This window comes from Pezoporus wallicus, unplaced genomic scaffold (genome assembly GCF_028554395.1).
Source record: "Pezoporus wallicus isolate ANWC-B61680 ecotype Strahan unplaced genomic scaffold, APGP_CSIRO_Pwel_v1 contig_360, whole genome shotgun sequence".
In the NCBI taxonomy this organism is placed as follows: Eukaryota; Metazoa; Chordata; class Aves; order Psittaciformes; family Psittacidae; genus Pezoporus; species Pezoporus wallicus.
In genome coordinates this window covers 3,861,301-3,889,000 of record NW_026640059.1, presented here as the reverse complement: position 1 = coordinate 3,889,000, position 27,700 = coordinate 3,861,301, and the positions used below count along the sequence as shown (strand labels likewise).

The 27,700-nt window shown below is 38.5% G+C and overlaps 1 protein-coding gene across 1 annotated transcript in view; it reads left to right on the top strand.

Moving 5' to 3' along the window:
- IRS1 (insulin receptor substrate 1) overlaps positions 1-26,434 on the top strand; it is a 52,686-nt gene extending 26,252 nt beyond the window's left edge. Inside the window, exon 2 of the mRNA XM_057417062.1 lies at positions 25,390-26,434. The gene's annotated coding sequence lies outside the window, so the exon portion shown is untranslated. The remainder of the gene's footprint in view (positions 1-25,389) is intronic.
- The last annotated feature ends 1,266 nt before the right edge of the window (positions 26,435-27,700 follow it).

The window sequence follows — 27,700 nt, the reverse complement described above, 5'->3', positions numbered from 1 at the left end:
CTAAGATAACAGTTTCCTTTAATGATATTAGAATTGTTTTTACTTAGATGTTCAGATAAACACCATTCTCTGTTTAGAGTCAGAATATAAGCACATTATGTGAAGAAACAGTGATGTAGCTGAATTGCTCTTTCCTGATACTCGCCAGAGGAATTTGGAGCTGCTGATTCTATGGTCATGTTTGAGAGGCTGCATGCGTAGCGCTGCATAGCACCATGCAGCTTAATGCTTCAAGCTGCACTCCCTTAAGTAGGCACTGCAGCAGCATTAAAACCTACTTTGTAAATTTCCTCATTACACAAAATCCTTTTTTTTTTCCTTCTTCCCCAAACTTACTGATGCTTTCCATGTTTGATAGCCTTTAATTTATTCCTGAATCTCCCATTTCTTCCACAGCATGGTTTGCCTTTTTCATCTGCTTGGGAAACTGAAAGGCAGCTCTGACTCTTCCAGAAAAACCCTTTCTAATGTGGAGGAAGAGAAGAGAAGCTGAAATATAACTCCCACTTAAGCTTCCAGGCAGGAAAGCATCGTAAAGAGATTTCTTCCTTGTTGCGTGGAAGTAGGTTACTAATAGAAGAGTCACTTCATACATTTCTTTCCATTTAAGAGTGAAGTGGTTTTTGGTTTTGTTTCTGTCTCCTGGAGTGTTTTTTATCACCCAGCTATTTGCTGACAGATGTGTGGAGAATATGCCAGTAGTTTATTCAGCAGAGCAGCAGGTGCCTCATTGAGAAGAGCTGAGAAGAAGAGTGACATGGCTTTGCATAGCTTCTCTGCATGCTCACAGCTTCCATGCTCTGCACTGGACAGTCTTGGTACTAAAGGGAGGGCTTGCTGTGGTTATTGCTAATAGGTTCAAAAGCTTCTGTGTATTTAGTGTGATTTTGCCATACCCATTACTGGCTGACTGGTAGGAAAACAAAACTTCAAGAGGCAGTGCACAATGTTTACAAGGTTTTTCAATTCAGAACCAAAAGCAGGTTTTCTTCTTTCAGAGGTTTTCTCCTCTAATTATTCATTATGTCTCACTTTACATTCATATGGGGAAAGCAGAGTTAAGATGATGGAAACTACTCTAGAAGAAAAATGGCAGACTGGGCTTCAGCACCCTTGATGAAAGTGTAGTGCTTTCAGTTGCAGAAGATAACACCCCATTGGTACCAGTTACTTCAGAAGCTTGTTCTGGTCTGCTACAAGGTTTCTTAGCATTCAGAATTTCAGGAAAAGAAAGTCAGTACCTATCCATCAGCCAATCCCAAATGGAAGATTCTTAGAGAATAGAGGTTTCTGAGCAAAATAATCAGAAGTTCCCAATGCACGCATTAGGGGGAAGATGGAGAAAGTAGATTTCAAACCTAAATCTGTTGGAATCAGAAATTCATTTGCGTTCAGGAATCTGGAAGTTAGTGGGGTTCTTTTGGGAAGGGTTAAGAGCATTTTTTTTCAGCAAGTGTGGTACGTGCTAATTGTTACATGCAGTGTTTTAAGCATCTTCTTGATGCCTAGTCAATAGAATCTGATGAAACTAATATTTAAAATTTTTGTCTGAAATTATTTGATGCTCAAGAGAACAGCCATAAAGCTGTCTTTGATTCCTTTGGCCAAGAAAGGAGGGAATGCAGTTTTAATAATTACTTTAAACTAACTTTTGGGGTGACTAAAGGTGTTGTGTTGGTTTTATTTTGTGTTGGGTTTTTTTCCCTTCCTTTTCTTCCCTTTCACAGAGCAAACTGCAGTCATCAAGTGGGAATTACCAGTATTCTTTTTTTCAGCTTTAGATCCTGAAGTTTCTGTGATATGCTTTAGGGAACAGCCCTTGGCATGACAAATGATAATTCCTGTGGTGATATATCAGTGCTCAGGGTGCAGCTGAGCCAAAATACTTATTTTCTTAAGATCTAACATTAATCACAGTTCTTTAGGCTTTTGCTTACAGTTGCTGGTTATAAGCTGTTGTAGCCCTCTAATTTGAGTAAGTTTTTATTTAATTTCTGTTGGTATTGTGGTGATTCAGCTTTGCCCAAATACAGAAGTCTTTGGCAGAAGAATCCTGCTTCAATCTTTAGTATGATTTTTAATTAGGATATTTCTTCAATGTTACTTGGATTTTTACATTAACTTCTTGAAAGGCAGTTTTGAAGATCTCCTTGACAGTAATTTTTCATTGTAAGGTGAAAGTGAGGACTGACAGCTGACAGATACAACATGATATTAGTAACCCTGCTGTCTGGCTGCCGTGTTAGTGCATCTCCAGAGCTGGTGTTACAAGACATCTAATTTCCTCCATAATAGTGGTCAAGTAGCTACATCCATGAGCAGTCTACAGTTATACAAACAATCCATTGCAGGTTTTGTACTGTTCTCCAACATCAGCGATGTGTGTGTGGTGGTTTTGTTCTGTTTTTGGTTAAATGTTGCGCCTGATTTCTGCCTTGCTTAATAAATCTCCTGTCTCTGGTAATTTTCCCACAGTGATAAAACTAGCTCTAGTGGTCTTGATTGATCTCAGTTGCCTTCCCTGTGGCTTCTAGACACACTCAAAATAACAGCTTGATTTGTTAACTTGCACCAGCCTCAAAATAATTCTAGTTCTCATGAAAATCGGTATTATTGTTACTTTTGGGTAGCTAGAAGCTGTGTCAGTGCTGAGGAATTCCAGAAGGCCATCACATAACTAAGTGGGCAAAAATGCAGTAGGCAAATGTCAGCATAGGTAAACATAGGTTTTTAAACATAAGTTTTTCCAGTAAGGAAAAAATTACACTAAGCCATGCTTGTGTGATGCTGAACTCAGAACTGAGGGTTGCAACTTGGAAAAGAGGCCTTGTGGTTGTCATTGACAGTTCTCCAGGATTATTGTCTGTAATGTGGAGCAGCAGCAGCCAAAACCAAAAAGCCAGAAAACCGTGGGCAGTGCATTTTGGCATCATCAGAAAAGGGTACCAAGGAGAAGAAATAGGTGCCATTGTGTCATTATTTAATACAGTGGTGTGCCTAACACATTTTGAATACTGGGCACAGGTTTTGTGTCCACATCTTAAGAGGGTACAGTTTAGGGAGGGTACAAGAAGGGCAACCCTCAGTCCAAAGGAGTGGTATTGCTGCCTTGTATGGAGTTGTGTTGCTTAAAATGCTCGATTTAGAAGATGAGCGGCTGAGAGGGGTATTATGATCAAGGTTTACAAAACCATAAAGTTGGTGGGCAAGGTGAATGCGGAACTCTTGTTGACAGAAACCCCGCAGTACCAGAATTACAGGACACTTGGTGAAACTGGTTGGGAATTGGTTTAAGGCACATTAAAGAAAGTATTTGTTTACATAGCAGGTAGTGAATTAATGCAACTTGCAGCCAGGGGATGTTTTGAAAACAAGCTGTGTAGGCAGGTTCAAAAGAGGGTTAGGAGAGTTCATGGTCAGCAGGTAGAGTGTGAAGGGAGTGGAACACAGCACATGGTTTATGGATTCTCTCTAAATAATACCTTTCTTCCCCTGTTAAGAGATGCATTCTTGACTCGATGAACCATTGGCCTGACCCAGCTGGGCATTTCTTATATACCTGAACTCTCACAGTTAGTGAGATCTTTTTATCGTTCACTCAAATCATATTCTCATTCACAGCAGGGTTAGATGGGAGGCATGAAGCTTCTGTCTTTTTTTGTTTGTTTCTTTTTAATGTTTGGTAAGCTGTACCTCCAAGGGAGACTCTTGATATACTTGCTTAAATTCATTGGTATTGCAAACAGAGATGGTATTGCTTCACAGTAAGCTGGAAAAAATGTCATTCTTTCTAGCCAGGAAAAAAATACTGGGAAGTCCATCTGGGAATGTGATTCATCCGAGTCACACTCGTAATTTTCCTTTCAGATTACAAGGAGAGAGAGGTTCAGGGTGGTGCTCAGCTACTAGTGATAAGATGTTATTTAGACTTAGCTGCCTTCAGTTTGTGGTGGTAAGCAGGTACACTGCTGTTTATGCAACAAGACTCCAAACACACTTCTTATCACTTCATCAGTGTCACATATTCCTTGGTATTTGGTTATGTCCCAGTGTGCTTTGAGAAATTCAAGTTCTTTGTCCCCTGCCTCATCTCAAAGTTACCAGCACTGCATATTGATGCCAAGTGGGTGTACCTTGCTGGTGAGTGAGAGTAAAACCCACAGCTAGAAGACATTGAATTATAGTCTGAAGAATGTAAGTAGTTCTTTCGTTAGAGTCTAGCTGACATATTACGCTATTTTAAAGTAAATGTCCTTTTCTAAAATCCTCACAAAGTTAACTTCAGTGTAGCAGTGGCTTGTAGGGTGGAAACCACTGGGTAACTGGAAGACAGTGAGGGTAGTGCTATTAGTGGTTTTCTTTGTTATATTTTTAGAATTAATTTGGGTGGAAATCATCTAAAAGATTAATAAAGAGAAACTTGGAGGTTTTGCATAATGTTAAGACTGGAGAGGCTGCAAGGCTGAAAAATAGCAATTTGAATAGATGCTAAAAACAGCATAATAAGAAAAACAGAAAAAACAGCGAGGGCATTCCTTTCAAAAGTAGTGGGGTTTTGTTTTATTTTTAACTTCAGTTTCTTGTAACAGAGAAACAAATATCCCATTCTAAATGTAATGTTCTACAATGTATTTTATTCTGCAGAAAAAAATAATGAAAAGAACTAGGTTATATTTAAATGTGGACACAGTCAAGCTTCATTTTAGTCTAGTGTCAAGCTGCTCTGGAATCTGTCACTAAGAAAGCTGTGCTAGCAATAGTTACTATTCATGTGAGTATATCCATCTGAATTTTTCTTGCTGGGGCATAGCTGTCTTGGAAGAACATTGAGTATGAGCCCTCTGAGAGCTTTTCCTGCTTACTTCCTGCCTTCCCTGTCCTCTTCTCTTCGTGCAATTTTGCAGTACAATTTGATAGCTCAAAGACTAAATTAATTCTAAGCTGTATGAAAACCTTTCCTTGGAAGAGACTATAAATTTCAGCAGTATACTTCTACTTCTTAGAGTACAGAAAAAGAGCCTCTGTTTGGGGAAGAATGGCTGGGTTGATATATAGATTTTTTAATATTTTTTTTAAAATACTCAATGGAAGTGTATAAAGTAAACCTGCTCAGTAAGTTCAGAACCAACCACACAAAAAGAAAAAAAAAAACAACAAACCAGCTTTTCTTCTTTGGCCAAGAAAATACTTTCTTATTAAATTATGAAATATTTACATCAAAAATGTCTATATTTACTATTCTGTGAACAGTCTTTAATATTTACTGTTTGAACCAGGTCTGTACCTTTTTTTTTTTTTATTAGGATTTTGGTTGATTTGGTTCCAGTCATGGCATGCAACAGGGAAAATCAAATGTCTTGAGAGAGCTTCCTTTGCTTTTTGTCCCTTTTGAGAATGCGCCTGCCTGAGTGACCTTGGAAAAATTGACTTTCCCTACTCTCCTACCATTTTATTGCTCTAGTGGTGGGGAAAGAGTATGATGATGATGATGATGTAGATGGTTTTTGCCCCTTCTTTTTGCTCCCTAGAAGTTATTTTCTGTAAAGAGTGAAGGAAGTGAGGGGGGAATTAAGTCTCCTCAAACATGCTTGTTTTTTTATGGAAGGCCACAGTATAAAACCCCTTAATTGCCTTGTTGGTCAGTTGGCAGCCCTACCACTCCTTGAAGCATTATATTGCTACAACTTGGTCAATGCGGCAGCAGCATCCTGGTGACATCAGGCCAGCCTCTGAGGGTAACATGGAGCCCATCTCTGTAGCACAGGGAATCGTGCAGAGGCCTGCCTAATCCCAGGTGTTGCATGCAAGTCCTTAAGGATAAGTGTCAGCACCTTTTGACCAAGGGGAGCTGAAAGTACGTGTCTGAGTATGCTGAGAGAGTTTTTAACAAATGCAGCATGAGAGGAGGTGCAAGATGCTGAGATTCAATTTGTGGCCAAGTAAAGCTCTAGACTGCATGCCAGGGGTGGTGAATTCAGGGCTCTCAATAGCCATTCAAGTGGCCTTGCTGTTTAAAGTGTAGGTATTATTACTCTCCTGTGCATAGGTGCTTACAGATAGTATTACAGCCTGATCATTGCTGAAGGAAGAGTTAGAGCTCTCAGCCTGCAAAACTGTAGCAACTTTATTCAGTTTCTCTGTTTCTGTGGAAGCTGTTTTTTTTTCCCCCAACTATACTTGTAGAGCAGAAACTGAAATCCAGTCCAACTTCCTAATATATATGTATTCCTATTGGCAGCTGGATTTAAAGCTTCACTTGATTATTTATCTTTGAGAGGTTGGCAAAAGCAGTACAAAATACTCTTCCCTAATAATGAGGTAACTGACTGTAACATAGCATGTTGGGAAAGCTTCTTGGGCAGCTGCATCCTACAAGCAGCTAGAGCAGCATAGGAGAGGTGATGAAAAATATGCAGCTCCAAACCAGTCAGAAAGAGGGGACAGATGGAACCACTGTCCCCAGCTGCTGCTGAAGGCTGCAGTGCATTACCATGAACAGAAAAGATGCAGCTTGGTGGTATTGAATGTTGAAGGAGCCTGTTTCAAAGGGAGAAAACCATCTGATAAGCTGTCAAATAAGCTGTATTCTGAGTTCTGGCTGGTGCAGGCATGGCAGCCTATCTGTTGCACTTGAGGTTAGAATGGAGGAATTATTTTAATACAAAGTTGAAGTGCTGTAGGCTACAAGCCTCTGTCTGCAGGCTGGATCCCTGTCCTCTCCCTGTTGCAGGTTACTTGTGCTGCAGAACGTCAAACATCATGGAATTCCCATAGCAGCTTCACTAATCCAGCTGCCAGGAGTGACTGTAGCCTAGTTGCATACGGAGATTACTGATGCTGTAAGCTAAAATCTTGCCATTGATATTTTGCATGGTCACATTGTCATCCCTGAAGTTCTGAGAGCAGGAAATTCCTCCTGTTGTTCTTGCAGAAATATGTGGAGTATCCATATAATCTCTTCAGCCTCTCTGTCCCTGCAAATAACGGGGTGCTTTAACTAGCATGGTTGTCCTTTCCTGGGTGTTCTGCAATAACATATTCATTATAAGAAGGCTGAAATCTTGTTGTATAACTTCAAACATAACTTTAACACCTCCTTGGAAGTTATCTCAAACTGTGAGATTTGTGGCTTTTTATATTTAGCTCAAATTGTCTGCTATAATTGGCATTTAGACAAGTTGCAGAAGGGTAGCTGGCTCCCCATGAAGTGCACTTGTATTTCATGTTACTTAAAAATGCACATCTGTCTTTTTGTCACCTCAAAATCTGCTTTGCAAGGTAAGATTCATTGGCAGAAGTCTTTCATTTACTTCCTTTATTTCCTTAGTTTAGTAAGAATGAGATCAGGCTCCCTCTGCATCTTCTTAGTTGGCTACACACTTGTCTTGACACTCCACCCCTCCCGATGGTGCTCAGCTTGGCTTCTAACTTTAGCTTCACATAAACAGCCAGGAGTTAAACCTAGAGGTATTGGTTTTCATTGAAGCCCTGTTGAAAGAGGCGCACACAGCTGTGCCACAGAGTACACCCTTAGGCTGTGCTGTGGTGGCATGTTGACTTGATGTAGTCTTTTCCCCAGCATATCGTATCTTCTAATTATAGAAAAAGCAATGTAATTACATAGCTGCTTGGCTTTGAATTTTTAAGAAAAATTAAAATATCTCTGTTGTTATGATGTTTAACATTGGTACTTGTTCTCAATGCCTTGTTAGGGCCTTTGGGTGATATGGAAAGAAGAATTAAGTTGAATTCCATCAAAACAGTTTGTGAATGGTGTGAAAAGAAAATACAATGAAAGTCAGAAGTTTCCATTTTTTGGTTGGTTTCTTTTTTCTTTTTTCCAATAGATGTTTTTTATTAACTTGCTGTTCAGTTACACTACCTCCAGGTTTGTTGCGGTCTTTCCAAGATTACAAAAATAGATACATCTAGAAGGATAGTTACCAACTGATGTTCAGGGACATGCAGAAGAGCCAGCAGGCTCTTTGATATGCTTTGAAATCTGAAGTAATTATAGCTGTCTCTCTGAAGTGTTGCATTCAGTTTATAAGCACACTTATGGAGGGATATTGGCAAGTGAGCATAGGAATATCATGGAACAGTTAATGGGTGCAAGAGAACACTGATAAAAAGCACTGCTCAAGAAAGTTAAGATACATGGGTGTCAGGTACTTACCTGTTGTGAATCTTACTTGATGTTGTGTTTCATAGTGACATGTACTCATGTTGTTTATTCTTAGTATAATTGAGAGCTCTTACTTCATGCAAATGTTTGCATGTTTGTGGTTAACTAGAAAAATTGCACTGTAATGATTATATTAGTGACATGTATGATGCTCTTGCTTGTTCTTTATTATATGTGGTTACTATAAATATCTTGATGTACATGAAACAGAACACCAACTTTTCACTTAAAAAAGTAAAATCTTCATTTCATGATTATGCACTGTATTAGAAAACCTTATACTATGGGTTTCTAGTATTGGTGTAATTCTTCCTTTGGAAGGGCAATCTGGCTTAGTTGCACTTTATTCGTATGTTCTTTGTTGAGTTGTAGTGTAGAAATAATTGTTAGTGAATACCAAAACATATAGGAGGTGCAGCAAGGTTTCTGAACGTGATTTGCTCCAGCTGCTGTGCAGTGGTTAGTGTGTCTGGATGTTTACCAGCTGCTGAAGTGTGCACACAAGCACATGCACACACTCACCCCTGTTTGACTCGCTAGTGTAGCCTAGGGCTTAGTGCTTGTCTTGTGGTTTGAAGCTGAGAATTTGCGTTTTCCAAAAGAAAGGTGTATCTGAAACGATGGTTAAAAAACGTGATGCAGAGGACTTGTTAGAGTTGTTGTCCTGCGCTCTGACTAGAACTTGTTTAGTAATGGCCTTTCAAGATTATGAATGTTTTTCAAAATAGGATAATATAATTAAAAACTCAGTAATCCATTCAAATATTTTTGACTTCCCACCACCCAACTGTTAAGTTTAAAACTAAAGGAGCTGCTGCACAAGGAGCTGCACAGTGTAGTGTACAGTTAGTTTCCTGAGCTGGAAAGGGTCCAAATCTACAGAAGGTGAAGAGGGGCTGACAGGGCCTCTATGCTGTAACTTAATCCGAAGAACAGATAAATTCTTTTCAAAGTCAAAGCAAGTAATGAGTTCCCTCCTGGTATACCAGTGTTATACTGATTAATAAATGGTTGCTGTCTTAGAGGATGTTGTCCTTATGGCCTGTAAAATGGGAGGGCTTGATTTTGATTTTTCCTTTTTTTTTCTTCCCTTTTTTTCTTTAAGTGTGTAGACACAAGATTAATTTTTTGTATGTTAGTTTATGAAAGAATCGCTACTAACCGCAGAAAATGCGTTAAAACTATAGGAAGGTCAAATCTTGCTTGTTGATATAGTTTGGTTTTAGTATTGTGTATACCAAGGCCTCTTTTAAGTTTTTCTTCTTTTCTGATAAAGGTTAACATCATAGAAAATAGAAGTTGTTATTTTCTCACATGAGACCAGAGACAAGATACAGAAGCTATCTTTTTATAAAGTTAAAACTTTTATTGAGTAATTAAAATCAACAAAACTATTAGAAACATTGTTTGTAAGTGAGTTGCCAACTCAGTCAGTTGCTAGCAGTAGATTAGGTGTAGTAAGGTGATAACCGAAATACCCTTTTGCAACTACAGGTAATTTTGGGATACATGGGAAAAAAAGTCATTGATTCCTGTTTTCAGGTAGGTTTGCAAACAGTGAATTGATACAGTTTCTTAAATGTTTGAAATCTGAGCTGCAAGTTGTGTGTGGTTTTGTTTATGAGAGTCTGCAAACATGCAGAGGATTGCATCTGTGTGTTTATAACCATGTCTGTTTTCCACCTAAGGGGAAACCCAGCTTTCTGCCTAACATAGCTTCTTTTGGATACTCTTGTAGTGCAGGTTACAGAATTATATTTAAACGCTGCTTTGTGGCAGATAAAGCCAAAAGGTAAACTAGTTCAAAGTACTTCTGAAGACTGTCCCTCACTGTTAAGTGATTTTGGTGCTTCTGTTTTCTCTCTCAAAAGGTTAGTCTGTAAGCTGCTGCAGGACAAGAGTGATAAGGGTTTTGAAAGCTTCTGGATGATCTGTTTTGAGTGTGTTATTTTCTAATGATTGATAAATCTGAGCACATAATTTTTACCTGTAGTTGTTACTGACATGGAAGATGGTACATAAGACATTTGAAGGAAATGCTAAAATAAACCTTGTTTTACGCTAACCTTTACCAGCAAAGTTAAAGAGTGCTTGGATATATTGAGTTGTGTGTGTGTTTGCATATACTTACATGGGTCAGTCTGTATGTGTGTACCTATGTATGTGTGGAGAGAGAGATAAAAACTGTTCTGTGGCAATGAAGACAAAAAGTGGGCTAGCTTAAATAAAACCGCACATGTCGAAATGATTGCAGTATCAAGGTTGCCTGGGAGGTGGTGTGGGTAATCTGTGCAGCAGTGAAGCATGCCTTTCTCCCTGCCACCTGACTTCACTAACCTTTCTAGTTGCAATACCTTTGAAATACCCTATCTACTCAGACTGAAGTTTAGTTTGCATAATATTGCAGGGAATGCAGTGTTTTAAAACTAGTGTTGTTGTTGTGCCCTTCATTCAGGCAAAACATGTTTTGGCTTATATGGAGAATATTTTAAAGAGTGGATGCTTCAGAAAATACAAACATTTGGAAAAGGAAAATGCAGCTGTTTTCTATTACTATTTAATATATTTAATATTATGCTCATCTGGGCCTCTAAGTAATGGGTACTTGTTTACATATTACAGAATATGGATTATAATTTTATACACATTGTTTATAGTTGCATATTGGTTTCCTGAAGAAAGGAAAGCAATATTGGCTTATAGAAATACTTGCATTAAAGTGAAAATTAAGGTCATTAGAGTCAAAAGAAGCAGCTGGTATACAAAGATGGGAGCAGGAGGAGTCAATGCTCTATGGACTGCCCTTCCTATAGCCCAGGTACCAGCTCTCTTTATGCTCAGATCTGTTTGTTATTACTAATGGCTTTTGCTTACTAAGTATAGGGTGTGTTGTAAATGAAGATTGCAGAATTTTCCTGTAGCTGAATCTGATTTGTAAACCCTTAAGTGAAGGGGTTTAAACCTTCCAAAGTAAAATGTCAGTAGACATATGTGTTCTACCCTGGTTTCATCACTACATCTAAATTGCAACTGTGGGATGTTTCCAAAACTCTGTTCTCCTTTTTTATATTTCTGTGCATTTTTTGATCTCACTTTCAGTGAAGCATGGTTTTGTTCAGTGAAGTGGCTTTGTATTTTCTGTATTTCATCTACATCATATAATTGAAAGGGCCTGTTCAACATTTAAGATATACAGCTTTTAAATCTTAGACATGTCTGAATGTTTTATTACTTTTTGTTGTCATAAGAATGCTCTGTCTGAAAGGACAGTGCAAAAGAATTTGCTTCTTTACTCTGCTCTTGAATGTTGAAGCTGAGAAATAATATAGCAGCAGCAGCAAGGAGGCATCTGAGCACAGAAAAGGAAATGAGAGTAATGGAGCATGTGTGGCTGTATTCTTAAGCCCATCTGGAAGACACTTGACAAACAAAAATAGTAGCAAAAGAGGGGGGTTTGTGGCTTTTTTTTTTTTTTCTGAAGCTCTGTATTTACAGTTATGCAAAGACTGTGCTAACAAAAATCTGATTGTCTGAGATGAGCTAGCTTTAAAATAATCATACATTGTCCCTTACAAGGAAGTTTAGGGTATTTTAGCTATGTTTCTTATTCTTTTGCAAATGCATATTACAAGAAGATTGTCGCTTTAAAAATCACATGAATGTCTGTATTGTCTATAGTTTGCATGGTAAAATAGCAGAACATCTAATTTGTTCGTATTTTTGACAGCTTTTAGTGCTCAGGGCTGAAATTGCCCATGCTTGTTACCAGTCCCTTCCAGTCAAAATTCATGTGAAGGCTTTAGCTGAAAGAATTTAACCATCTCAATGAGATGAGAGAGAACGTTACTTCTTTTTCATCTCTTGCAAACAATACTTTGGATAGCTCTGATGTTCTGCAGATTTCGAACTGACCTTGAAGTTTGGAAGGAAGTAATACCTACATTTCAGGTATTGGATTGGTTTGAAAGCCATGCTCTCTTATGTCAATACTCCAAGTAACTGAGAAGCGCTAAGTTGCATTTGCAGTAGAACTTGCTACACTTTCAGTTAGCATTTCTAAAAGCTGTGGCTCCCACTGTATGTGCTTCCATAGACCCTTGTGTATCTTTTGCTAGCAACTAGGATTTTTAGCTAGAAGAGAATCACAGGCAATGGAAAATTTGAAAGGTTGTTTTACCTTGCTGAACTACCAGGGCTCTGGCTTACAGAAAGAAATGGTTCCTGTGCTTGTACTTCATCATATTGTCCCTGCAGAGCAAGATGCCTGCAGACGCTGCAGAAACTCTGGCTTCCAATTGTCATGATTCTTTAATTAAAATTAGACATTGCATTAAGTGTTATGCATAGTTGGTAACTAGAAATTATGTAAGTTTGAAAAGTTGAAAGGAATGTTTTTTAAGAGACATGAGTATGCAATTGAAACTGGAGAAAATGTAATAGAAAACAATCATTACCAATATAGGATGTATTTACATGCAGAAAATAAGCATTCTTTGTTTTTCCCTTCTCCTCCTTCTAAGATGATTCTTATTTCTAAGAGTCCTCAGAATCTGAACTGGGAATCATATATTGTGTCTGACAGTATGGAAGTTTGGGGGGTGGGTTTCTGTTTTTGTTTTTACACTGAGGCAGGGAGCTGTCCTGATTTTGGAGGTTTTTAGGTTTTTTTTCAATAATACAATTGAAATTTTGTTTTTCATCCTACTATAGCCTATAGCTCCATTTTGTATGCATGCATACTTACAGGCAGTGCTGTTACTCTTCCATTTTGTACAATGCATGTGGTAACTGGAAAACTCATTGCAGAAGAGTGTGATAAGCAGTATACCTTCTGATAAAATTCTAAACTGCAAGATATGTATATTTTCAGTAAAACAACGTATTTGCAAAATTGTTTTCTTTTGCTCCATATGTTATTTTAAATGATAAATATACCTGCAAAAAAAACCTTTTTAATAGTATGAATAATCTGCTGTTACTTGAAAACAGATGGAGCAAATAATACAGACTGAGATATCTTTGGTTGCTGTGCTGTGTATGTTTTGTTTTGATTTTTTCCCAAAAGCTATGAAAATGGAAGTTTTATAACAATACCAGCTTTAAAGCTTTATCTTAATTAAAGCCTTAATTTAATTCAACTGGACTGAAAATTAGAGTATTTTTGGCTCTGAGATGAAGATATAGACATAAAGTAGAAGTCAAGATACTTTTTGACATTCTTTATGTTTTCCGTACTGTAGTAAGGACATTCAGAGTCCTTACCACTGGAGCTGCAAGGATTTTCCAAACATATACAAGAACTTAAAAACCAAATGCAATATTCTGTTGCATAAGGGAAGAATACAGGGAGAGGTTCATACAAATGCAGCTTCTGAAAGCAGAAAAAGTTTTAAAAGGGACTGTGCTGTAAAACTTCCTTACTGTGGAGCATTGGCTTTGGAAGTAACTTGGTACTGATGATACTTTGGTATCATCAATGGGATAGCTGCTTGGTCACAGTCTACCTGTAGTTTGGGTTTCTTTTATAACAAAGATCAGAGTGATGAGAACATTATTGAAAATTGCGCTGTTAAACCCACTTTATTTTATTTTAATTTATTTTAATTTCCCTCTGCTTCTCATGCCTTTCCCTCATGCCTTTCCCCATCTCAGGCATATGTTCGATCTGCACTTGCTTCCTGAAGTATAATGCAGGCGTCTGTTTTTTAAGTTATATCTGTAAGGCTGAATGAAACATTACCCCTCCTTGTTTGACCTCCCACATGTGATACACAATCCATTAAATCTCATGTAATATTTAAGAACTTAATACATTCTTTGAATAACATAACAGTACTGGCAAAACTCTGCTCCAAGCAAAACTGCTTACTCAAACAGATGATCTGTGAACAGTGGAAATAATGAAGCCCTGTTTCCTATAGATTTGTTTTACATATATCAACTGGCCCTTTCGTGCCTGCAGTACACTCTGTGCCCCTTCCCTCTGCAGTATCTGCTAGACAGCAGTGGGGCTGTTGAGATGGGTACAGGGGGATGGTGGGTGGGTGCTGACCAGCCTGCTCTCTGCCCTTTGTGGAACACATGGGTTAAAACTGTGCTTCCAGAAAGAAATCCTTTTTTCATCCTTTGATTTTTACAAAATGTACAGCATTTTGATATATCTGAAACTTTGCCTTTGCCAAAGTTCAGCTGAATTTTATATCCTGTACAGAAGGTCTGCTCTGTTCTACCAATTACATAAGCTCCATTTCTTCAGGAGATCAGACCAAAGAAACCCAAACAAGAGAAGGTTTCTTAAGTATGGCACAAGTATTTTGTCTTCTTGGTGACTGTGTTACTTGTGCTGTCCATACCTTCCTTTCCTCTCCTGTCATTTCATTGTCTTTGAGTTTTGTGCTGACTGTATTTCTGCTTTGCAGCAGATGAACATCTTTGCCCCTTGACTGGCTTGTGTTTAGTTGCCAGTTGGGCAATCCACTGAATCACAGACTTGTTTAGGTTGGAAAAGACTCTAAAGATCAAGTCCAACTGTTAACCTAACACTGCCTACTCCACCACTAGATGTTATCCCAAAGCACCACATCTACATGTCTTTTGAATACCTCCAGGGATGGTAACTTAACCATTATCCTGGGCAGCCTGGTCCAATGCTTGACAACCTTTTCTGTGAAGAATTTTTACCTAATACCTGTTCTGAACCTTCCCTGATGCAATTTGAGGCTGTTTCCTCTTGTCTTATCACTTGTTACCTGAGAAAAGAGACTGACACCCTCCTCACTACAACATCCTTTCAGGTGGTTCGAAACAGCAGCAAGGTCTTCCCTGAGCCTCCTTCTCTCCAGGCTAAACAACCCCAATTCCCTCAGCCGCTCCAGACCCTTCACCAGCTTTGTTACCCTTCTTTGGACACACTCTGGCAACTCACTATCTTTCTTGTAATGAGGGATGCAGAACTGAGCACAGTATTTGAGATGCAGCCTCACTAGTGCCAATTACAGGGGTGGCAATCAATTTCCTAGTCCTGCTGATTTCTGATACCAGACAGGATGCTACTGGCCACTTTGGACGCCTGGGCACGTGGCTGGCAGAACAGTCACTCTGAAAGAAAAGTATTTATGTGCCTAGAATAGTTATTTTTAGGGTATTGTAGTCAACGGTTTTTCTGTTGCATGCCTGAGCTGGAGCATAGACCAGTAGTGGGTTACATAGTTGTTAGACTTGACAGTGAAAGGAAGCACATGGTGATGTCCGTCACAGTATTTTGTCTTGAGGACCTTTACTTCTGTATGCCAAAGTTAATCCTTTTTCCTAGTCCTGCTTGCTTCTCCTTCTAGCACATTTTAGGTTTTGAACTGCAAAAGTATGCCTAGTTTTGGACATCAAGGAAACTGTGCTCCATCAGCAACGCTAATTTGAGCAGTACTATAGTCAGTAAGACTAGCAGTTTCAATAAATACTTGTCAGATACTGTCTTGCTGAAGCAATTCTAAAACTGTTATTGGTGCTTAACTAGTGTAATATTAAGCTGTTTTGTGTTAGAGACCTTGTGTGTAATGTGTGTTTTGAGAAATATTTTGGATTAAATTGATACTGGAGTATTATTAATATAATTTATTTGGGGGAGAGGTTTAAATGTAGCATCAATTACTTTTGTAATCACTGAGACTATCAGCAGTCCAAGATAATTAAAAATTCCTCTCTTGGTTAAGACAACTGGGTGGCCAGTGGTACAAGTTTGTGTTGTAGGTTATGAGAACATGGAGAACCTTCTATTTTATGACATTATATAGTACAGTCATACGGTATAATAAGGCTGAATTGTTACATATTTTTTCACAGTTAATGTGTAGTGGATGTTTTCAGTCACTGATTAACCAAAACATCTTAATGAGATGTGATATCATGTACAGATCCTTTTGTGTGCATGCTAACCCTTTAATCTGTATTACGATATGCTTTTAGTTTTTAATTGACTTAACCTAATAGCTTCTAAAGGGTTATCCTTAATACTAGATTTGACAACTGATGGAAGATTTATGTGTCACAATAATACGGTATCTATCATCTAGTGAGATTCTTACTGATACTGTCATGAACAACTTCCATTATATGACAAAAATTTCCATATGGAATGTTTTTTAAAAGAATTTAAGTAAGAAATATTGAATTAAAAAGTCTGACTGCAAATTCTGAGATGAGAAAAACTTTTCTCTACTTTGACTTGTGCTTGTGTAATTACACAGTTTCATAATGCTAAATGGGTGTTAAAATTATATCAGATAATAAATGTGACTGTTGATTAGTTTCTAATTTGAAATCATGGCAGTTGAATAAGTGAAGATTACTCCATTTAAGCAGTTACTAACTCTAAAATATAATATTGGTAGTCATTCAGGCTATTAGGATTTCACTGAATGAAACTTCAAAAAAAACAGCAGTAGAAGGCTTGGTTTGTCTGATTGGTCTTTATAATTTGGACTTAACTCACAGGTGTATCCAAGCAGGGCTCCCTCTCCATGAGAGCTTGTCAGGTGCTGCTTCCTCTGTCCATATACTTTGAACTTGAGGTAGCTTTACTGACATTTCCTTTGTGCCCTTTCATCACCTTATATTTGCTATTTTCTTATTACTATGTTTTCTGGAAATAAATTGGATGACAATTGTTTTGAAAACCTAAGCTATATACAAACAAGTATTTCAGTGTTTAGATGGTACGATGAATAGTTTAGCCATGAGCTACCTCAGAGCTTGTTAAATTGCTCAGGTTTGTTTTTGAGGTTAATCCCATTGCAGTCTAGAGTATCTTGATTGCTAAATCAGTGGGAGTAGAAAGGTAGAGTAGAGCCCTTGCTCTACCAGTAAAGGCTTATTTTCTTATGTTGGAATTTTGTTTCTTTATTCAACTACTGTATTTGCATGTGGAGTTTAGTTATTTTTATAAAGCTCTTTTAATATGGAATAATGCTTGGCAGTATATACAGTCGTGAAATATTATTCTTCAGCTTGTAAGCAGTCTTCAGGGAATGAATAATTTTTTTTCTTTTTTCAATTCTTTTTAAAATTCTTTCTATTGTCATCAATATATAGCTGGCCCAATGTTTTATTTATAGCACCTTGTCCAGATGCTGCCAGGCATCTGTTGTCATGTGGGTACTATGAAGACACTCATCACCCTGTTGTCTGGCCCCTGGCACAGTCTGAACTCTTCTGTCAGGTAGCAGTTTTCATCTCACAGTCAAGACACTAAGATACAGGAAGATTAAGGCACAAACCCAATTCCCTGGATGTTACAGTGACTGTGTGTGTTTGAGACATCATGACTTCCCCCTCTTCACAAGAATATTTCATGTAGAAAATAGATGGGGTACATGTTTTATCTGTTTTACATGAGCCCAAGACAGAGTAACTTGAGTAAAACCATAGAGCAAATCAAACCAAGAAGCAGAATTAGATTTCAGGTCTTCCTGCATCCAGTTGTGTGCTTGTCCACGTGCCTGTAGGTTGTATACCCCAGTCACAGCACTTTATTGTTGCAAAAGCTTTTGAGCATGGCTGATGCTTTGGATTTCAGTTACCTGTTTTAAGTGTCAAAGGATTCTGAACATCAGATTTGAAGTGCTGGGAAGAGCAAAACGCCATATGGCTCCACCTAGAGAAGTTTTGCTGTTTAGGGCAGAGAGAGAGAAGGTAAAAAGGTCAGGTCAAATGAGTGTGTACTACTAGAAAGTAGAAATAAATTGTGAATCTATGTGGATGCACATGAAAGTACTTTCTTACTGAAACAAATTTATGTCAGATGTTGTAGACTTATAAAATTTGTTATCTTCTGGTCTACAGAGGAGAAAACAATGGGTCAAAGCAGTTAACGTAATCCGTTTCATGTCGGACTGATGGTGGTATCTTGGTGAAAAGCTAAATCTGTGGATAAATAGTTGTTTTCTACTCCAGCTTTGAGGTGTAACAAACTTCACTGTTGCTTTTAGCCTTTTGTCAAAGGCCTTCTCATTTTACTTTATTCAAGCACTACTTGTGTTTTCTAGTGTTATTTCTGGAGTATGGTACCGGTTTTGTATTAAAGCATAGCAAACAGTGTCAAAGTAATGGATGCTTTGTTTCTACCTTGGCTTTCAAAACTTAATGTTAAAATTTGTTAGCTTTATGGCATTTCATTTGTTCTTATCCCCTCCTGTTTTCTTGGCATGTTTTTCAGAATGTGTTTTCCAGCACCTCTTTATTATCCGTTTTTGATATTTAATGCACTGTTGTTGGGGATTGAGGAAGTGTTTCATCCAAAATCACTGCAGAACTTCCTTTCCATGCTGCTGCCAGAAGTGCTGCAGACTAGCTACTTAATTTGCACTGGCAAAAATTCAAAGGGAAGGTCAGCTGGCCAGGTTATTCCCCTGTGAGACTTCTGTATGTCTTCCTTTTAAATGTCATTTTTCTTCTTTCTGTTCTACTCTTTCCCCTTACTTGTCCATTGGGAGGAAAATGGCTTCAGCTAAGCCAAGTGGTGTGAATCATTGCTTTAAGGTGGAATTCTCACAATTTAGCATGTATCATGAGAGTAGTTTCAAGGTAGTTGAGGCTATTTATGTAGAATTTTTAACGTGTTGTTGGGGAAAAGTAAATCTGGCAGAAAATGAGCATTACAAAGTCGGGTCAGAAAAACACAGATGAAAGTGGCAACATCTGGGTGCAGGAATGGGGAACCAGACCACAATGCCAGAAAGACATTTGAAATACAAATTCACAGAAGGATAATGAAAATGAAAATTCAGCAGCTGAGATCTGTTCTCATTATGTGGTAGCTAGACTGGGTGTTATGTGTTGTTGAGCTCCACTGCTGATGTAATTTAGTTGATATAATATGAGCACGGCTTCATTGCACTCAAGTTTGGTCAAATTTAATTGTGTATGTTTAAATTGCTAACAAGCTGAGGGTGTGCAATTGCATCTAAAGGCACAGAGGTTCTCTGCTTCTCCATAGGGAGAGCATTTATAATGATTCCCAGTGCTGGTGATTTTTATTGAATTCCAAACTACAATAAAAGTAATTAAAAAAAAAGTGCAAAGAAGACTCATTTGAGAAACAAATTGCATAATGAAATGTGTTTCTGGATTCCCCTTATTAATATGGTCGATAGAGGGTTATGTTTGATAAAGTTAAACGCTGAGCAATGTTTTCCTCTTTTAAGGATACAGGCATACAAAGTGCACTTCACTATGGCTTTTTTGAACTGGGAATGGGTTATCGGGTCATCAAGGGAAGCTTCAATGACCCAAATTCTTCAGGGTTAGACTCTTAAAAGCCCAGTGAACTAAAGAGTATGAATTCCAAAATCATGAATGACCCTGGTCATTGAATTTGTAGGTTTCTTTAAATCTTAAAAAAAAAACAAAAAAAGGAAGAAATGTTGTCCTAAGAAGGCTGAAGCTATTACCTACATATTACACATCTAGGTTTAGGTATCCCTTCCCATTATTGCAGTAGGAGAAAACCCTAGGCCAGCAGTGGTTTTATCTGAGGGTCATCAAACACAAACAGTGCTGTGAAGACTTTTGGAGAAACATTATGAGAAGAGTTGGGACGAACTTGGAATATTGATCCTGTGAGATGCTACATTCCCTGCCTTCATGGTAACATCATTATTTTCAGTCCTGAAACAAAGGGAATTTCTCTTAATGTAAGCTGGACTCAACCTTTAGTTCATATGCCAGGTGCTTGGGGCAGGCAATGCTTGGCTTCCTGTCTGCATCAGCAGCCTTTCTTGCTGACCTCAGTGATGGGTTTAGTTTTGTCTTGAGTGAGCTTAAATCAGGTTGACACGCTGTGAAGTTGACATCAAACATACGAATACTTTGCTGGGCAGAAGTTTATCGAAAGAATGTGTATGGTTTAGCTTGTGTTTTCCTATTGTACTTACACTGCAGGAAATGGGTTCTTAAATGCAAGAACCTGGTTCTGCTCATCATCTCGTTTTAAAAGTCTCTTAGTTGTTTGAGTTTTTTCCTCCCCGCCTTCTCTTTATGGGGAGAAATAAAGCGTCCTATGTGGTGAGGATGACTGTTTTTTTCAATTCTGTGCATGAAGAGAGTGATTTTGTCTGAATTCTCAGCAAAAAGACCATACCATCTATTACTGGTCCTTAGGTTCCTCTGTCAATGGATGATAACCTAAATGAAGAAAAAAGGGATGAAAACACCAAATCTAGTTACTTGGCCAGATAGGGAAGGACTTGATGAAACCAAATTGTCGGTAATTCCCCACTTAATGACATTCACCAGAAAGCTGAAATAGGCATTTTGGGGTACAATGAAGAAAACCTTATCTGGGCTTATTTAATGTAGATTATAGCCTGTCAAGTTAAATAGCAATGTTGTAATTACTTTGTTTAGTTCTATTTTGAATTCCTTTTGTTAGTGTTCAGGCTGCGATTAACATACTAGGGCAACCATTGTGTCTTTTTGCATTCCTTTACTCTTTCAACAGTCCATGTGAGATTGGAAAAACTGTACAATGTGCGTGCATCTCTCTGAAAAGAAGCTATTTGAGCTAGTTTAAATTTTGGTTGATGTTCTTTATTCATCTGGATGCGATACTTCCCGTATCTGTGCACACGTCAGTAATGCCAAGAAAATCGGAAACAGGCGCTATTTATGATCATCAGTATGAACACAAAAAAGTGGATTAATTCAGGTTTTAAGTAGGTGTGCACCACTTCATTATCATTAAGATGCAGATGTCACCAAGACAAGACCTGTAAATGAGCTTTTCAGGACTACTTAACATGTTTACTTTGTGTCAGATTTCTAAGTGGTACCTGCCCAGACAAAGGGTGCCTGGGCTGCCTGCAGACCTGAGTTTGTGAAATTCTGCACGTCTGCTGCTGTATTTTCATAATGGCTATCTTTTTATTTTGAGCTTTTGTTCCTGAGCTTTTTAGTTTTTACTGGGTGGGTGTGTTAATTATGGAGTCAATCACCGTTTAATCTACACAAATAGGATACTTCACATGATCCTAAGTAAACAACAAATGTGTTTACTTTTAAAACCTTTTATTTATAACTAGTAACTTTGACAGATGGTCTTCAACCAATCCTTGTTGTTCACTGTTTCAAATGAGATGCTGGTGGAGGTACAGTTTAGGAGCATATGTTTTGTTTAGCAAGGTTGATGGGAGAGTTGGGAAATGATCCTCTTTCAGTAGATCTGGAAAAATCAGTGTTTTCTTCAGCTGGGAGTCATCTTTCCATTGACCTGGCTCTGTTACCTGTGGATTTGTTTCCTAAACAGATGTCCAGCTCAACACTGGAGAGTATGGTAGTGTGATAAGTAGGTCTGACATTCGGGAGCCACATTTGGCATATTAATCAGTGACAAAATAGTTGCATTTATTTGCTAAAACGGTCATGGAGCTTCAGCAGCAACTCTGCCGTGTTTCACTTGTTTTGAAATGAAATGACCCTTGGAAGGGCATTTCTATTGGTGTTTTAGGGATGAGATGCATTACTGGCCTTTAATAGTAAATAGAAGTTTAAACTGGCTACTGGAAAGTCTTTTGCTGAAGATCATTTGAGTTTTCACTTTCATTTCTTTTGATGTATTTGTTCCTCCTTGGTTACTTTTCAAAGAAAATGGATTGTAAGGATTACACTTTAAATATACCTTAACAACACATCTATTTCATGTATGAAAATTCTGTTAACTTCAGGATACTCTGCTCTCAGTGAGTTCAAATTTTCACCAACTCCCTGATAATGGAAATAAAATGAAGTATCGACTTATTTTTAGTTACTGGATTTAAGAATGGGACTTCAGCTGTAATGGGATCAACAGCTAGCTTTGTTGTATCCAGCCCGAACTAATAGATTTGAGAAGAAAGCATTGACAGCTGGAACATTACGTGAGTGTTATCTGCATGTGTGTTGTAACAGATGTTGAGCAGAGACTACTTGTCAAAGGTATCTTGTAATAACTTTTAAAGATGCTTGTTTGTTTCAGTACATTTTCCTTGCATCACTAATTTTTTTCTGTAAAGCCAACCACAAATTGCATTACTGGGGACTCCAGCTGAAACTTACGGTGAATGGGAAATAGATTAAACCCAGGTTTTCCCTTTTCTCTGGTTGCCAACAGTGATGTCAGTAGTTTTAATGATCCTTACCTCAGCTCGCTGTAGTGCTAGCACTGTCTATTAAACACTTGTCTTCTGCACTGTTTTTATATGTTGTTAAGGAAATGCTGATGGCTGTTGATAAGAAACAATGAGGTATCCAGCCCATGACTTCAATTCCAAATAAGGTGCTTCCGCCTTGGAACATACTGAAATAGTTCACTGGGGAGAGAGGAGATTCAGATTGTTGTGTCAGAAAACTTAGAAATATTCTTCTAAGTCCAGAAAACTTCATTTGTACAATGAAGTTGAGGGTGGGGCTTTTGGCTGCAAGTTATGCACAAACAAGAGTTCCCTGGATTGAAGGTCTTATAGGTTGACTGTATTTCCAGTGGCCTTGGAGGAGCAGCTTTGCTCTCAGAATAGCTGTTTTCTAGGCATCCTTGTGCATTCAGACAGAACAGGCACTGCTGTCCTGTAGTAGTAGCACAGTTTGTCGTTCTCAGACATTTTTTGTTTTGTGGAAAGAGATTTGTCAGGGGAATTGAGGATTTGAAAACAAGTAGTTGCAGTCAATAATTTCAGATGGTCTGTAGCAAAGTCTAAATTATTTTTCCATCACATAATTAGAAGAAAACAAAAGCTACTGGTACATTTTGATCAAGGAGTGATAGGTAGATTTCCATGTTGTACTGCTGAAGATCCTGGAGGTGCTGTTATGATCTTGAAACTGCTCCATGCCCTCGTCCTGTCATACATGCAACTGAAGTTTGTATGAAATGCAGCCTGTACCAGTTGGTGTCCTGGATGCTTCTGGCTCTTTATCCCAAGTCTCAAACTCTTGGATAGTTCAGCCTTGGATGTTTCACTCTTATTACACCTGTGCAGGTCTTCAATATCTGAGTGTCTGGATTTCAGTAACTGTGGGTTTCCTCAGTATTATTTTCTTAGTGAATTCTTCAAGAAGTGTTTTGTTTTTCAGATAGACTTGTTACTCTCTTTGTTTGCTCTTCTGACTTCTGAATCCAGGAATGAATGCCTGCTAGTAGCAGCTGTGATGACTTGGCCATATTGGTTGAACTGGTGAGAAATTGATTGGATGGGCCATTTCATTCAATACATAATATATTTAAGTTTAGATGACCTGAATACTAGTGAAGAGGTGTAAAACTTGGCTCTGATAAGGAAAATTATGATTTATGTACTTAAAATCTCATAGCAGAATAATATATAGTAATAGAAAAGCTGTTACTTGCTTTCCTTTAGCTTGCTCTGTACATGCAAGGCAGGTTGGGCTGTGGGGCCCTGCTGGTGGGCACTCAACTGTTCCTCTGGCCATGCTGGACAGGAGCTGGGTGCGAAACACCCGCCTCGGATGTGCATCATGCAAGTCACACACACTATGCACCTCCATTTAAATGAAGCCATTTCTCCTTTGTTGCTCATCTTTATTAATAAAGTATGGCATTACTGGCTAATTTTAGGTCCAGAGTAGTTGAAAGATGCAAAGCTATGTGAAGCTGTATATAGATATTTGGGTAGGAACATTCCACTAGATCGCAATGTGAGCACAGAAGAAAGTTGAAAGTAAATAAGAGATCTGTGGGATAATTCTCCAGGGAGTTTTCACAGCATACCACACATCATTTGCAGGGATAGGCTTTCCTTTCGCTTGAAGGACCACACAAAGTAAATTCTGTTTCTTGGGCAATTAAAGAATATAGGACAGGAGGTCTTTTCAGTTTTTCTTACTCCAACATGTCTATGGGAGGCCTTATTTGTACTGAGGAAAATGCACTGTTTACCTATATTTTCAGGAGCGTAGTTAATATCAAATATAGAAATAGACACACTTTTATGTAAAATCTAAGTCTTACTTCATCAGATTTTAGACAAAACTCCTGAAATGTAAACGATGGCAGTCCTCTAACCTCAGTTAAAACAAAAATAGTATTCATTTTATTGGTGCATTTTTCAGTCCCCAGAGGGTATGGCTGCATGCGACTGTGGTGTGAAGAGAGGAGGACAGGGCTGTAATCTGCGGTGGCTTGGGGATTGCGTGCTGGCACTGCTGGTTGCTGGCTGGAGGTGTGTATTGTGAAGGTGGGCAGTGGTCAGCTATTGCACAGGGCCTTGGGTGCAGCGGGAGGCACCCAGTGGTGCTTCTGTGTGTGACCTCAACCCTGCATCCTCCAGCAGGGAAACCACTCTCTGCTGGGCCCAAAGCATCTGCTGTGGGATTGTCAGCAGGACACAAGGTAGACAGGCACTTAGAGTGTGCCACCGTGCACTGTGTCACTGGTGATCAGAACTGTTGTACTGGTGACCTGTGTGTATAAAATCAACTGAGAAGCAGAGTTGAGAGGACTTGCTGACATGGGTAGTTGGACTGTGTTCTGAATTAGGGAGGCTGGAGCTGAGAGATGAGAACTGGTGAGAGAGGGTCCAAGGCAGCTTCTGCCAGTTATTCTGCAGTAAACCTGTGCTGTACATTATTAGGGTTGCAGGACCTTGCTATTCACCCTGTCTGTTCTGAGAGAGAAGCAGAATGTAGTTAAATGTATGGACATTAACAGGGTACAATTCTGGATACGGGGTGTTTTTTTTATAAATTATATGTCAATAGGGAATGGGAATGCTCCATTCCTTGGTCATCCTTCTCATGCAAGCTGTGGCATTTGCAGGTGGCCAGGAAGCCCTACACAGTATCTAATGAATGTAGTGGATAGAAAAGCCAACAGCAGGCTACGGGTTTGAGCTTTTCTTTCTCTTGTCGTAGAAGCTTGTCAGAGTTAATCAGTACGGACACTTAAATTGTTTCTGCTTAGGTGAATCTCTTACAAGTTCTAAATGTATTTCTGACTGCTTTGAATTTTATTGCCAACATCTGTTTTAAATGCTTTTGGGATTCAGATGCTCGAGTACAGCTCGACTGTGTATGCCATAATTTTTCAAGGTGCTAAGATTTTCAGTTTGGATGATAACTCTAAAGGAAAAAAAAAAGTAAAGGAGGAAAGGGAGGGAAATAATTACAGAAAAGCTTTTAAAGTGCCCACGATGCTAATTTTCTTTCTCTTTCAATTTCAGAAAGATGACCTATACAACCTCAGCAAATCGTTCTTTTAACTCATGGGTATCAAGACTATAAATGTTTCATGCTACCACAACTAGGACCTCACCTCCTCCTCCTCCTCTTCCTCTGTAAATGGGTACGATGCATCCAGTTCAGTTTGTTTACTTTACACAAACCTCAGGAGTTAGTTGACTGAGCTGCACATCCTGTGTTGTGCCAAGCAGAAGCACTGTGACACCTGGACAATGAATCTCTCTTACTTCATCCTCTACCATAAGGACTTAGCTGGCCACAATGAACTGATGTGCCCACCACTACATCATGGTGAGAATGGGTATTTTACTAGCACATTTACACAACTTCATTTGCTGCTGAAAACCTGTATGACAAATCATCATTGTAAATTATTACATACAAAACTTAATGTTGGTTGAAAAGTATTAAATATTTAACATAGGTTTTGATTTATACATGTACTTTTTTAATTAAAATGTAACTTTTCCTACAGCACATCATTTTTGATGTGGAACTGAGGTATACTATATTCTGTTGTAAACAGAGTGGGAAACCTGCTTAAAACAAGGCTTCTAAGAATAGAGTGCGGTACTATTCTTGTTTTAAGATTGTAATTCAGAAAATAATATAATATGAGTCATTGGTCCCCGGGCCTTGATTGTACAGTCATATTTACTGATACTGTCAGTTGTAAGATAACCCTGATGTTGAGCTGAGTTCTTTCCAAAAGAAAAATAATTTTGTACTCCTTGTAAAATAATAGTCTGTATTAACTACAATGAAGACAAACATTACTGTATATGGTATTTACAAGTGTCAACTTGAATTCATCAATTGCACAGGTCAAAAAAAAAAATCAGAAAAAAGAAATCAAAGTCTTCCACTGTATATATTGTAAAGAAAAAAAACACCAACCAATAGAAAACAAAATGAAAACAAAAAAGGGTGAACTTTTCAGATTGACTCTTTCCCTGGAATGAAAATGTGGGTGTTTGTAAATTCTGGAAATCTCTTTCTATATGTAATAAACTAGATACTGTTTTATCTGCTGTAGTGGTTTTGGTTTTTTTGTTTGTTTGGTTTTTTTTTGGTAAGCTGTCTCAAATATCTAAAATTGTCCCACCAGGTTTCTTTGATGTTTCCATTGTGTGTAATCAAGAATGGCTGTGGATCACCATAGCTTGAGAATAAAGTGTGATTAGGTGTAGGAGGGAGTATGCTTCCTTGCATTATTTCACTAAAGCTCTTGTTTCAGTTTTCTGGAAACTCTTCAGGATATAGCCCTCCTTCCACTGAAGCTGGTGGAAGAATTCAGAGCAAGTTATATCACTGGAAGCCATAGCAAGACTTCAGCATAGAATTGAAAAAGATCATTCCAGTTGATTTTCTGGAAATCAGGTAATCTAACAGCAAGAAGAAGGATGAGGAAGGATTTTTCTGCAACTCTCCTCTGATCCGCTCTGGTTCTGTGCACATAGAAATGCGCATAGCATTTGCGGAGCTTTTGGGAACTGGAAAAATACCAAGATCATGGATTTCCAAGTGAAGTGTTGTTGAAGTGATAATTGAACTTGAAGCTGTGTCAGGTCCCAGTTGGTCCTTCCTGCTTCTGTGAAGCAGCTCCACGGACCAGTGCACATTTGACAGAATTCTTGTAATCAGAAAAAGTCAGGCACTCAAAGCACCAGCTCTTCATGCAGGAAGGCTCTCAAACCCTCAAGGAAAGGGTTTCTTCCCCTGAGATGTTTGTGATGTCTGGGGTTAGGCTGTGGTTAATGCAATGTCCTCTGCTGACTGCAATATAGATGAAAGACCATTGCACAGCGATTTTTCACCTCTCCTTTTGCTGGAGGCTTATCATTCCCTTAGATCTCCTGGTATTATTGCACATACATAACCGCTTTGACCCTGTCAAGTCAAAATATTCACTTAAGAAAGGATGTGCAGCTGTAAAATACTTAAATCATTCTAGATCACTGGGAACAATTGCTGGCAGACTGGCGGGTGTTATTGCATGGTGAAGCTGCAGCCTGAGAAGGACCTGCAACTGCCACAGGCCTTTGGAGATCTTGGCCTTTGCTGACAGAACAGTCTCCTCCCAGAGAGGCTGATACCAGTCAGTAAAGGACAAGAGGCTTTGCTTCTTTGCCATGTAGGAAGGGGCAAGTTGATCTACAGTAGCTTGCTTATTATTCCTGATGAATATTGGTGCGTATTTTTCTATTCATATCTAAGAAGGCAGCACTTGCTATAAAAAGAAAGCCACATGCATCAGGCCAGTATTTAAATTTGTAAGTTACACATTTTCAT